Source organism: Cyprinus carpio, chromosome B19 (assembly GCF_018340385.1).
Source record: "Cyprinus carpio isolate SPL01 chromosome B19, ASM1834038v1, whole genome shotgun sequence".
Lineage (NCBI taxonomy): Eukaryota > Metazoa > Chordata > Actinopteri > Cypriniformes > Cyprinidae > Cyprinus > Cyprinus carpio.
The window spans coordinates 26,331,529-26,344,028 of record NC_056615.1 but is presented as its reverse complement, the minus strand read 5'-3'; positions in this window follow the sequence as shown (position 1 = coordinate 26,344,028).

The following is a 12,500-nucleotide window of genomic DNA, read 5'->3' as shown; positions in this document are numbered from 1 at the left end:
TTTAGACCGTATCATAGTACTGAGACTGCTCACCTTAGAGTTACAAATGACCTGCTCTTATCATCTGATCGTGGTTGTATCTCTCTATTAGTGCTATTGGATCTTAGTGCTGCGTTCGACACTATTGACCACAACTATTCTTTTGAATAGGACTAAAAACTTTGTTATGGCATTAGTGGAAGTGCATTAGCATGGTTTAAATCGTACTTATATGACCGCCGCATCAATCGTAGCAGTGAATGAAGAGGTACAGTGGTGTTGAAAAAATTGTTGGCCCCTTCCTGATTTCTTATTTTTTTAATAACTGGTTGGGCCACCCTTAGCAGCAACAACTGCATTCAAGCGTTTGCGATAACTTGCAATAAGTCTGTTACAGTGCTGTGGAGGAATTTTGGTCCACTCATCTATGCAGAATTGTTGTAATTCAGCCACATTGGAGGGTTTTCGAGCATGAACCGCCTTTTTAAGGTCATGCCACAGCATCTCGATAGGATTCAGTACAGGACTTTGACTAGGCCACTCCGAAGTCTTCATTTTGTTTTTTTCCCTATTCTTTTTAAAAAAAAAAAAATATTTTCTGTTTTGGATCATTGTCCTGCTGCAGAACCCCAAGTTCGCTTCAGCTTGAGGTCACAAGCAGATGGCCGGACATTCTGCTTCAGGATTTTTTGGGTAAACAGCAGAATTCATGTTTAATTTATCACAGCAAGTCTTCAGGTCCTTTAAGCAGCAGAACAGCCCCAGACCATCACACTACCACCACAATATTTTACTGCTGGTATGATGTTCTTTTTCTGAAATGCGGTGTTACTTTTACGCCAGACGTAATGGGACACACACCTTCCAAAAAGTTTAAGTTTTCTCTCGTCAGTCCACAGAGTATTTTCCCAAAAGCCTTGGGGATCATCAAGATGTTTTCTGCCAAAACTGAGACAAGCCTTTATTTTCTTTTTGCTCAGCAGCGGTCTTCGTCTTGAAAACCATCTTGCCATGCAGACCATTTTTGCCCAGTCTCTTTCTAATGCTGGAGTCATGAACACTGACCGTAACTGAGGCGAGTGAGGCCTGCAGGTCTGCGGATGTTGTTGTGGGGTCTTTTGTGACTCTTGGATGAGTCGTCGCTGTGCTCTTGGGGTACTTTTGGTTTATAACCTCACTCCTGGGAAGGTTCTCCACTGTTCCATGTTTTTATCATTTGTGAATAATGGCTCTCACTGTGGTTCGCTGGAGTCCCAAAGCTTTAGAAATGGCTTTATAACCTTTTCCAGACTGATAGATCTCAATTACTTTCTCATTTGTTTCTGAATTTCTTTGGATCTCGGCATGATGTCTGGCTTTTGAGGATCTTTTGGTCTACGGACGAGAACTGCACCCGTTACAGGATGCCGGGCCGTCTAGTCCCTTCAAGCACCGCGGCTGGCCAGAAGGATGCAGCCGCTGGAAGAAGCTGCCACCCCTCGCACCCCAGACCGAAGAGGGGACTCCGCCCCTTACCTGGACCCTTCCTTCCTGAACACTACCTGCCCTTCACATAACCCGAAGCATGACGAGGACACCAGATTTATTTTGGATACTCTTCCCCTTTTGGACACTTTTATTCCCTGTTTTTTCCGTTACTAAAAGCCTCTCCGAAGCCTGACGCCACCCCCACTGTATCTGTTGTTTGCTTCTCCCACCACAATATATTAACATTATTTATGCATTTGTAACTGCAGGTTAAAACATTCATGTCCTGCATTAAACAGTGTGTAAACACATCTAAAAGTCTCTTCAGATGCAGCTTCTGTGTTTCCTCTGCATTGCAAAGATTTTATCAGCATAATAACACACTCAGCAAAATATCATCTGATTATCTTTAAAAAATATAGATATTATTTTATGTTAATATCGCACACGCTAATTTGGACCCCCAAAAATTTACACATTTATGGTTTTTAAAAAGATAGAACTGCTCTCGTTACAAAGACACATACAAATTGTTTAATGCAAAATCAAACCTAGTTAAAAAAATTAAAAAAACAGTGGCCACTTACATAATATTGCTAATATTCGTTATATTGCCCATCGTCACAGAATCAAAAGCACATCAGATCCATTAGCTTCCAACAGAAAGCGACACAGAAATGCTCATATGGAGCAAAAAATATGACATCAATGTGTGGCACTAAAACTGGATTTCCAGCAATTAGCATAAGTATATTAGTATTGATTCGGCAGGGCATAAATGTGATGATCGATCAGGACCGTCTAATCTGTAAATGTGATTAATTGGGAAAATCCTGTTCCTGGAAGAGCTGCAAAAATTACCATCTTCAAACAGAAACACAGCTGATCAATCACTTTCTGCCGTTAGTAAAACACACACACACACACACTCTCTCTATCTCTCTCTCTCTCACACACACACACACACACACACACACACACACACGCACATACTCTCTCTCTCAATAACACACACACACACACACACACACACACACTTCTCCTCAGCGCCGAGCGCCAGATGTATGAGAATATGAAATGAGAGCGACGAGCATCTGCTTGTGATTTGAGGTAATTGCCGCTGGAGCACGCAGGTCAATTGGACTAATTTCACTTTCATGTACTAACCTGATGCTTTGGCTGCTGGGCAGCTTTCCCTCCGGCCCCTCGTGACACAGAGCCCGTGTTTTCACAGGAAGTGCCGTTTTAATTCCACACGGTCGTCAGTTTGGGTTTTGGATTCGCTGTTAAAACAAACACTGATTGCTACACGACAGGACGACCTCAGTGTGTGTGTTAATTACACTCAGAGAGAGAGAAAGAGATCCGAGCCACTCGGAAAGGTCTCGCGTTCCTCGAGAAAACTCCAGCAGCCCACGTTTGATTCCTCCACAAATTACAAATTGTGATGCTTTTTGATCATCAATCTTCAGGTGATGAACGGCTTGAAAATAAAGGTTGTGACTAACGATAAACATCTTAAAATAAGAAGCCAAATAGATGTCTGCTGCCTGTGTTTAAAGACCAGTCTCACATGGAGACCTCAACCTCTAGCAGTGAAGAAAATCACTGTAACTGTGTAAAGCTATCATCATATTTGATAAGTGAATTTCTAAGGTCTCTAAATGATTAACATGATCAATCTCCTCGTGTCTTCTGTCTCTGATTGATAGTTTAGAGTGTTTTATCCAGTCAGAGCTCTTTTAGTGTAATTCTGGAGCTGCTGCTTCTGGTGTCAGATCTTGAGTGATTTTGATCAAGTAAAGGTCAGAATAACTGCAGTAATATCTCCAGATGAACTCTTACTGGACTGAAGCAGCTCAGCTTTACATGATTCTCCATCAATCATGTTTTAGAGTCTCAAATCTGATCATCAGGATCTTTTGAGGAGCGTTTGTTTCCAGAAGCTTTACTTTCACTGTTCCTCAGCGGAGGAATGATCTTCACAAGCCTCCAGAACAGGAGCCTTTATTTCTTCATCTCTCAATCACTGCATTATATGTTTGGATCATTTACATCTCATCTCACTGACACACATTACTGCAGATATAGAGCACAGACTGATATTTAGATCAGTTTATATCAGTATCTACTGTACTGTTATAAAGATCTCACTGAAATAAACAGAGTTCATCATATAATAAATATCAGCATCTGCAGCAAATTCATATTTTTGTATGCGTGCAGTGTAAAGTTTAACGTTATTATACAGGGGTAAAATGTCAGATTGGCTTTGGAGAAAGAAAGAGGGAAAAAAACACCACAACCTAAAAGTCAATTGAAAATATATTAAAAACATTAAAGAATTCTTCACTACCTAAACAGGTCTGGTAGATCTGAAGCTTCAGAGAGAGACGAGAGCACTGGTGTAATAGAGACGTGACGGGGTCGAGGGGTCACTGAGATTCTGCTCTGTTTCTGACCTTGTGAGAAACAGCGAGAGTCTCCGGCTGCCCATTATTACTGTGTGCTGCTCAAACAGAGCACTAATACTCTCATCACACACACACACACACACACAGAGAGAGAGAGAGACAGCCTCACACACACACACACACACACACACACACACACACTGAGAGAGAGAGACAGCCTCACACACACACACACACACACACACACACACACACACACAGAGAGAGAGAGAGAGCCTTACACACACATACACACACGCACACTCTCTCACACACACACACACACACACACACACACACACAGAGACTCACACACTCACACACACACACACACCACACACACACACAACACACACACACACACACACACACACAGAGGACTCACTCAACTCACACACACAAGAGACTCACTCACTCACCACACTCACACACACTCACACACACACACACACACACACCACACACACACACACACACACACACACACACACACACACACACACACACACACACAGAGACTCACTCACTCACACACACAGAGACTCACTCACTCACACACACTCAAACACACTCACACACACTCACGCACACACACACTCACACACACACACACACACTCTCACACACACTCACACACACACACACACACACACACACACACAGACTCACTCACTCACACAGAGACAGAGACAGCCTCACACACACATCTCTCATAACTCTCCTTATCCTCTAACACTGTTATTAATAAAAACAATAATAAGGTGTATAGCAGTAATAATGCATGCTGTGAGCTCACTCTGCTTCTGTGATGAGAAATCTAGAGTAAAGACACAGAGGTTTGGCACACACTCAGCACTCTCATACTAGAACAATTCCACTTAATCAGAGAGCAACAGGACATCTGGAAATTACTCTGATAATCAGGCCAGGGGAAATCAAACTGTAGATGTTTTTCTTCCACGGCCCCTTCCTCGTTACCTTACAGGGCTAATGACAACACTGTCACTCTCAATCACTTCAGCCGCGCTCCGCCGTACATTACTCAAACTTTATGACAGCTCTAATGACTTCCACCTGCTCCGTCCGCTGGCCAGCGCCAGTCCCTACAGCATTCATACAGCCCTACAAAATACCTTTTAGTTATTCCTAATTCTGTTTTTCTGGATTCAGTTTTTTCCGTTTTAATTTTTCTGGACTCCTTTAAATGATTAAATTAAAAGCATGTCTTTATATATATATATATTTCATGATTTTGATTAATACTTTTGGTTTTTACCAAATTATGTTTTAGCATGTCTATTATTTTTTTTCATGCATACAATTTTTTTTTTTTTTATTCTTACAATAGCCTAAAGAAATTTTGGGCATTTTTCTGTTTATTAAATGAAAGCATAAACATAAAAATGAAACAATTAATTTTTTTGCCAATAAATGGGATTTTCCAGTCAAATTAAAACATGAAAGAAATATTGCATGTTTATAAATAAAGTTGTATTAATGTTTCAACAGTAGTAGTAGTTGTAGCAGTGATACATATATTCTGCTGAATGAATGTTATATATTTCTGCCACAATGTTTTCAAGTTAAACTGAACTTTTATTTTGACGGGTTGCAGTGCATATATATGACACTAGTTTAACTCAAATGAAACTCTCACACATGTCTCAGAGCAGTTCTGGAGATGTTGTTCATGTATTTATGTCCTCATTTAGTGAGACGACAGACGCTGAAAACACTTCAGTATGAGTGCGTCTGCGTCATTCATTCACACACAGACACGCAAACCATAAACCATTCCTGTTTAAAACACTTTTTTTGGCTTAATATTCACAAATACTAGTCCATATTGCAATTTGATTGAAGTGTAATGACCTACTTTTGATTAATTCATGCAAACTTTGACAAATTCCATGACATTCTGTGTTAAACTGTAAATTCAGTTTTATGACTGGATTCCAGGATTCTGTCTGTGTTTTCTGCATCGCTGAAATCATAGAGCCCTACATGAAATGCTTGAGGAGCTGTGCTCACCCGTGCAGGAGGTGACGTGTGTGTACAGGACGGTCCGGCCGAGCCACTGCGTCTGTTCCTGTGACACACTCACACACACTCACACAGACACACACACACTCACACACACTCACACAGACCCAGAGACTCGTCTCCAGCCCACACCACCTTCAGCCTTCCACCCGAGCCATCCGTCTGTTCCTGCGACACACACACACACACACACACACGCTGCATTCAGTCTAACATGGCTTTGAATAATGTGTTTCTGAACAAACGGTCCACTGCGTGTCAGTAGAGACACAGCCCTCGTTAATTAGCTGAGGCGATCAGCAAACACGGATAATCAATGATGACACGTACTTCTCATCATCATCTGAATAAATAATCTCTCCATTGATGTGTGGTTTGTTAGGAGGACAATATTTGTCTGAGATACAACTATTTGAAAATCTGGAATCTGAGGGAGCAAAAAAATCTAAATATTGAGAAAATCATCTTTAAAGTTGTTCAAATGAAGTTCTTAGCAATGCATATTACTAATCAAAAATTAAGTTCCGATATATTTAAGGATATTACAAAATATCTTCATGGAACATGATCTTTACTTAATATCCTAATGATTTTTGACATAAAAGAGAAATGTATAATTGTGACACATACAATGTATTGTTGTCTATTGCTACAAATATACCTGTGCTACTGATGACTGCTTCTGTGCTGCAGGGACACATATATAATAATAATTAAAAAATCATATTAATAATACTTAAAGCAAAAATATAATAATTATAATTAATATTAATTATAAATTATTTGATAATAATTTAACTAAAAATAAACATTTTCTCTTCTTCAGTCCACGAAAGGTGAATACGCTCAGGGCACACGGAGGACGTGTCCACAGACGAACACTGCACTGATGACCCTGTTATCAGCTGGAGGACACAGATCTGTCCCTGGACAGCAGCAGCATCTTAATCACAGCTCCACATTAGAACAGGGTTGGGGGGGGCACAGGGGCATTGTGGGAAACAGCAGACGCGACCGCAGACTTCATCAGCGACGCTTAGTAAATGATCGATGTTAAAGAAAACATTTCTGTCTGAGGTGTTAACCAGAGCAGAGAATGGAAAACTGAAGGAACGGATGTCAAAGACGCGCTTCACCGCACTGTCTTTATACATACACACACACACGCGCACACACACACACACACACACACACGCGCACACACACACACACACACACACACTACACTCACACACACTTTACACACACCTACACACGCACACACGCACGCACACACACACACACACACACACACACACTACACTCACACACACTTTACACACACCTACACACGCACACACGCACGCACACACACACACACACACACACTCCACATACCTACACACACACACACACACACACACACTCTACACACACACCACACACACACACACACACACACACACACACCACACACACACCTACACACACACACTACACACACTCTACACACACACACACACACACACACACACATGATCACATCAAGATTTTCAGTGTTTTGAAATGAAGTATCTTTGGCTCATTAAGGATGCATCTATCTGTTACAAAATACAGAGAAAAAACTGTAATATTGTGAAATATAATTACAATTTAAATTAATGATTTTCTATTTAAATATACTTTAAAGTGTAATTTATTTCTGTGATGTGCAGCTGTATTTTCAGCATCATTACTCCAGTCTTCAGTATCACATGATCTTCAGAAATCATAATAATATGATGATTTATTATCAGTGCTGGAAACTGTTGCGCTGCTTCATGTTTTTATATATTGTTACAAACAAAATACACTACTACTCAAAAAATAATAATCTAAAAAGAACAGCATTTATTCAAAGCAGAAATGCTTTGTAACAATATACGCTAACGTTCAAATGTATGGGGCCAGTACATTCTTTCTTTTCAAAATCCAGCTTTGATCACAGCAATCAATTATATTTTTTAAAAAGTATTAAAATAGAAAACCGTTATTCACAATACTGCTGTTTTTTTCAGTATTTTTAATTAAACAAATGAAGCCTTGATGAACATAAGAGACTTCTTCAGATATGAAGAATATGACGCAGGAGAAGAAAGTTCAGCACTATTCAGCAGTAACACAAATCAAACACAAATGTGTCATTTTTGATTATTAGTACGACTGAATTAGATCATAGAAGGTCAGCAGCAAACACATTCGTTAATTAAATAGGTATAATGCATCTAATATTATTTAACGTTTAATTATTGCAGGTTATCTCATATATATATATATATGAGAGAGAGATGCCTTTACATTTTCAGTAAAACCAGGTTGTGTCGCAGACAAACACTGACACCTAGTGGTCAGAAATCTGCAGTACAGCGCTTTAGCTTCTATTAACAGGAGTTTGTCAATCACTTCACTGTTTGTCTGTTCTGTTCTGTTCTGTTCTTACAGCATGAATCATCTGAACACTCAGTTCAAGACTTCAAATACACCACTTTAAATCATTTCATAGCTACATTATTCCTGCACAACAATGAAAGTATATTTAACTCTGTCCAACCTAAAAACCACAAACAAAAATACAAATACACAAAGTTAAAAATGGTTTGACAAATTAAAAAAACCTTTGAAAATAAATGTGAAGAGCAGTCTTCAGAATCAAAGCGATGAGCAGTGCTGGGGAAAGTTACTTTAAAAAGTAGTGCATTCCAGTATTGCATTACTCCCTAAAAAGTAATTACGTTACTTAGTTACTTTTTATGGAAAATAATGCGTTACTTTACTTTTGAGTTACTCCTTCTTTCACAACAGAAGTAAACTTAATACTCCAAAAAAAAAAGTTCTTCTTGTACAAATGTAAAAGCGCTTTCACACCAGAAGTGAAGTGAATCCGGCTCAGGCTGAAGGAAGTGTAAATTCACGTCTGTACAGTAGAGGGCGCCGCTCAAACTAATCACATGAAGAATATGACGCAGGAGAAGAAAGTTCAGCACTATTCAGCAATAACACAAATCAAACACAAATGTGTCATTTTTGATTATTAGTACGACTGAATTAGATCATAGAAGCTCAGCAGCAAAGACATTCGTTAATTAAATAGGTATAATGCATCTAATATTATTTAACTTTTAATTATTGCAGGTTTCTGTAATATTCTGAGTTTGTATTTCACTGTTTTTATTGATTTTAAGTAATTTTTGAGTAATTGGAGGAAGACAATTTGATACGTGATGCAAACAACTGGGACAGAGAAATTAGATATTTGACAATAAATGAACAAAATGGTTGAGTTGCATAAATGAACAGCATGGTCTGAGTCAGTAAAATGGGGATTGTAGCATTGTTTTGTTTTTAGATGATCTAGCCTACATGAAGTATGTTTTAATGCTATTCCTTGATAAACTGTCCTACTGTTTTTGACTTGTTTTAATATGCTGGCTAGCATCAGGCTATTGATTTGATATTCTATTGTTCTGCATTGCCTCAGCTGATCTGAATAAATAAGCTGCATTGACTGACACTGAGTGTATGCTGCCTTTTTTTTTTTTTTTTTTTTTTACAACTACAAGCGTACGACATAATCATGACCTAGGCCTATTTTTAGAGGAATTCATTGAGAAATCTGACATTCTGATTCACAGTTCAAGTATAGACAGTTTTTTGAATAAACCGTGCAGCGCAGGAGAGCAGCTGGAGCACCGCTGAAGAAAATCATCTTTAAAGTTGTTCAAATGAAGTTCTTAGCAATGCATATTACTAATCAAAAATTAAGTTTTGATATATTTACAGTAGGAAATGTACAGAGGTGGAAAGTAACGAATTACATTTACTCGCGTTACTGTAATTGAGTAGCTTTTTTTTTTCATTTTAAAGTAATTTTTAAAATCTGTAATTTTACTTTTACTTAAGTATATTTTGTTTGAAGTATTGTACTTCGCTACATTTTAAAACACATTAATTACTGAGTGATTAATTTCCCTCGCTGGAAACTCCTGCAGTAAATAATGGGCAGGGGGCAAACTGGCGCTAAAATCACAAGAAAGAAGCAGACGGACAATCCAGGCGTTAGTGGTGCAGACCCCGCTGAAAACGAAACCCGTCATATTCTGAAGTTGAACTCGAAGGAAATGAAGTGAACCTCTGGCCATATTTATGCTCTATTATGCAGTGTAAGCTGTGCTTACCTAGGGAGACCAAACTCTCGAGAAGACATCAACCCTTCGCAAGCATGTAGAGGTAAGCTAAATAATCGCATCGCTGCATTGGTGGTTAAAATGAAGCTTTGACATTTTAGCAAGAGGTATTGCACAAATTAGCCAAAAAGACAGTGGTGCGGAGTGTGCGATATATAGCCTATCATCTGCGATTATATCATAATTGTTGTTTTAATGATGTGCGCGCGCATTTAAAGTGCGTTCTTTGACTGTGTGATTCAGTCTTGTAAAATACATTTAGAATGATCACAAAATTGAAGATATAGGGGCAGAAGATTTACATATTTATATCATTTCATATAGTAAATCAAAATCACACAAAGAATGCCGGCTTTTTCATGATTATATATATGTATGTATATGTATATATATAAACAATTTTTTTTTATTTATTTTTTTTTTATTTTTACAATAGGTCAGTAAACAAGTTAATTAAGAGACCTGCGTTTTAGACACCATATTGCCTGTTTTTGCTCTATTTTTACAACAAAAAATAATTCCAAACACAGCCACCAAAGCACAGTTTTGCGTCTCTGAGCAACATGACAGTGTTTCGTTACTGAATGAATCAACCGTTTAAATGATTCGGTTCAGTCGCAATGACTCACTTATTAACAGTGACTTGCTGACACCTACTGGCCATTTTAATTTCACATTTAAAGTATCTTTTGATTTTATTTTTTTTTTCAGTAATTAATTTCTTATAATTTCAAATGAGTATTCAACATTTTATGTCTTGTATATCAAAACATTATTCATGCATTTGTAACTGCAGGTTAAATGCATTCTTGTCCTGCATTAAACTGTGTAAATACATCTAAATGCCACTTCCGATGAAGCTTCTGCATTTCGTCTGCATTGAAAAGATGAGTTTGTTGATATTGATATGCCTGGTAACAGCCCAAATGTCTTATTATTCTAAATAACTGATTCCTTTAATTAAAAACAACTAGTTTGAGATTAATAGCCCTATCCCAGGGGTGTCAAACTCAGTTCCTGCAGAGTTTAGTTCTAACCCTGCTCCAGCACACATATCATGTAGTTTTCAAATAAGCCTAAATGATTAGATTAACTGGATCAGGTGTGTTTAATTAGGGTTATATCTAAACTGTGCAGGACTGTGGCCCTCCAGGAACTGAGCTTGACACCCTTGGCCTGTCCCATTTCTGCCTCCCTCCCACTGTTAAAATGTAACTAAGTAATTTTTACTCTGAGTAAATTTTAAATGAGCTACTTTTTACTTTTACTTGAGTAGATTTTTAGACTGGTACTTTTACTTGTACTTAAGTAAAATTTCATTAATGTAATGGTACTTTTACTTGAGTAGAATATTTTTGTACTCTTTCCACCTCTGGAAATGTACAAAATATCTTCATGGAACATGATCTTATCTTAATATCCTAATGATTTTTGGCATAAAAGAGAAATGTATAATTGTGACTCATACAATGTATTGTTGTCTATTGCTACAAATATACCTGTGCTACTGATGACTGCTTCTGTGCTGCAGGGACACAGATGTGAAGAGTAAAGTCTCTGTGTTGTAGTTAGTGAAAACCAGATTGAATAGCACCGACCCTGTAAACTAAAGTGTCGAGGTCAGCTGAAATTTATTACAAGCTACTTATGGTCTATTAAATATTTGGGTAAAATAAAGGTCACTTTTTAAAAAGTTTACTAATAGCATACATTACTTCTGGATTCAATAATTAGCTTTTAATTAGGGCAAGTACAGAGAATTTAATAGTTCTAAATAAACATTAACTGCAGAAAAATATGAATTCAGTAATTAAGAGCCTGCAATATAATGAAATATTAATATTGTTAAAAATGTATATTTTCATCCATTATATTAATTATATATAATATATAATATAATTAATTTATTCCAATTGCCCTAACCCCAGTGTGTGCCCCAGTCCAGCGCTGATGATGGTCCTCTTCTAGGGCCAGAAAGAGGACCTTCTAATAATAAAACTATTTAAAGTAAACTCCTCAAGGGAGCTGTATATACTTCTGCAAACCTGTCTGCTTTGACTTCATATTTTTGATGTTAATTTATTTTTTATTTTAATGTGTTTTAGCCTGGAATATTTAGTGTGTAAACTCATTGCATCTCTGTGTGATTTGATTAAAAATAATAATTAAAAAATTCATGTTGTAGAAACCGTGGTACCAAGATAGGCTCCTTTGAAGGGGCTTGCTACAGCCCCAGGGCCCTGTGTGTTCTTAAAGAGATAGTTCACCCAAAAATGAGAATGTGATGTTTATCAGCTTACCCCCAGAGCTTCCGAGATGTAGGTGACTGTTTCTTCAGCAGAACACAAACAGTCTG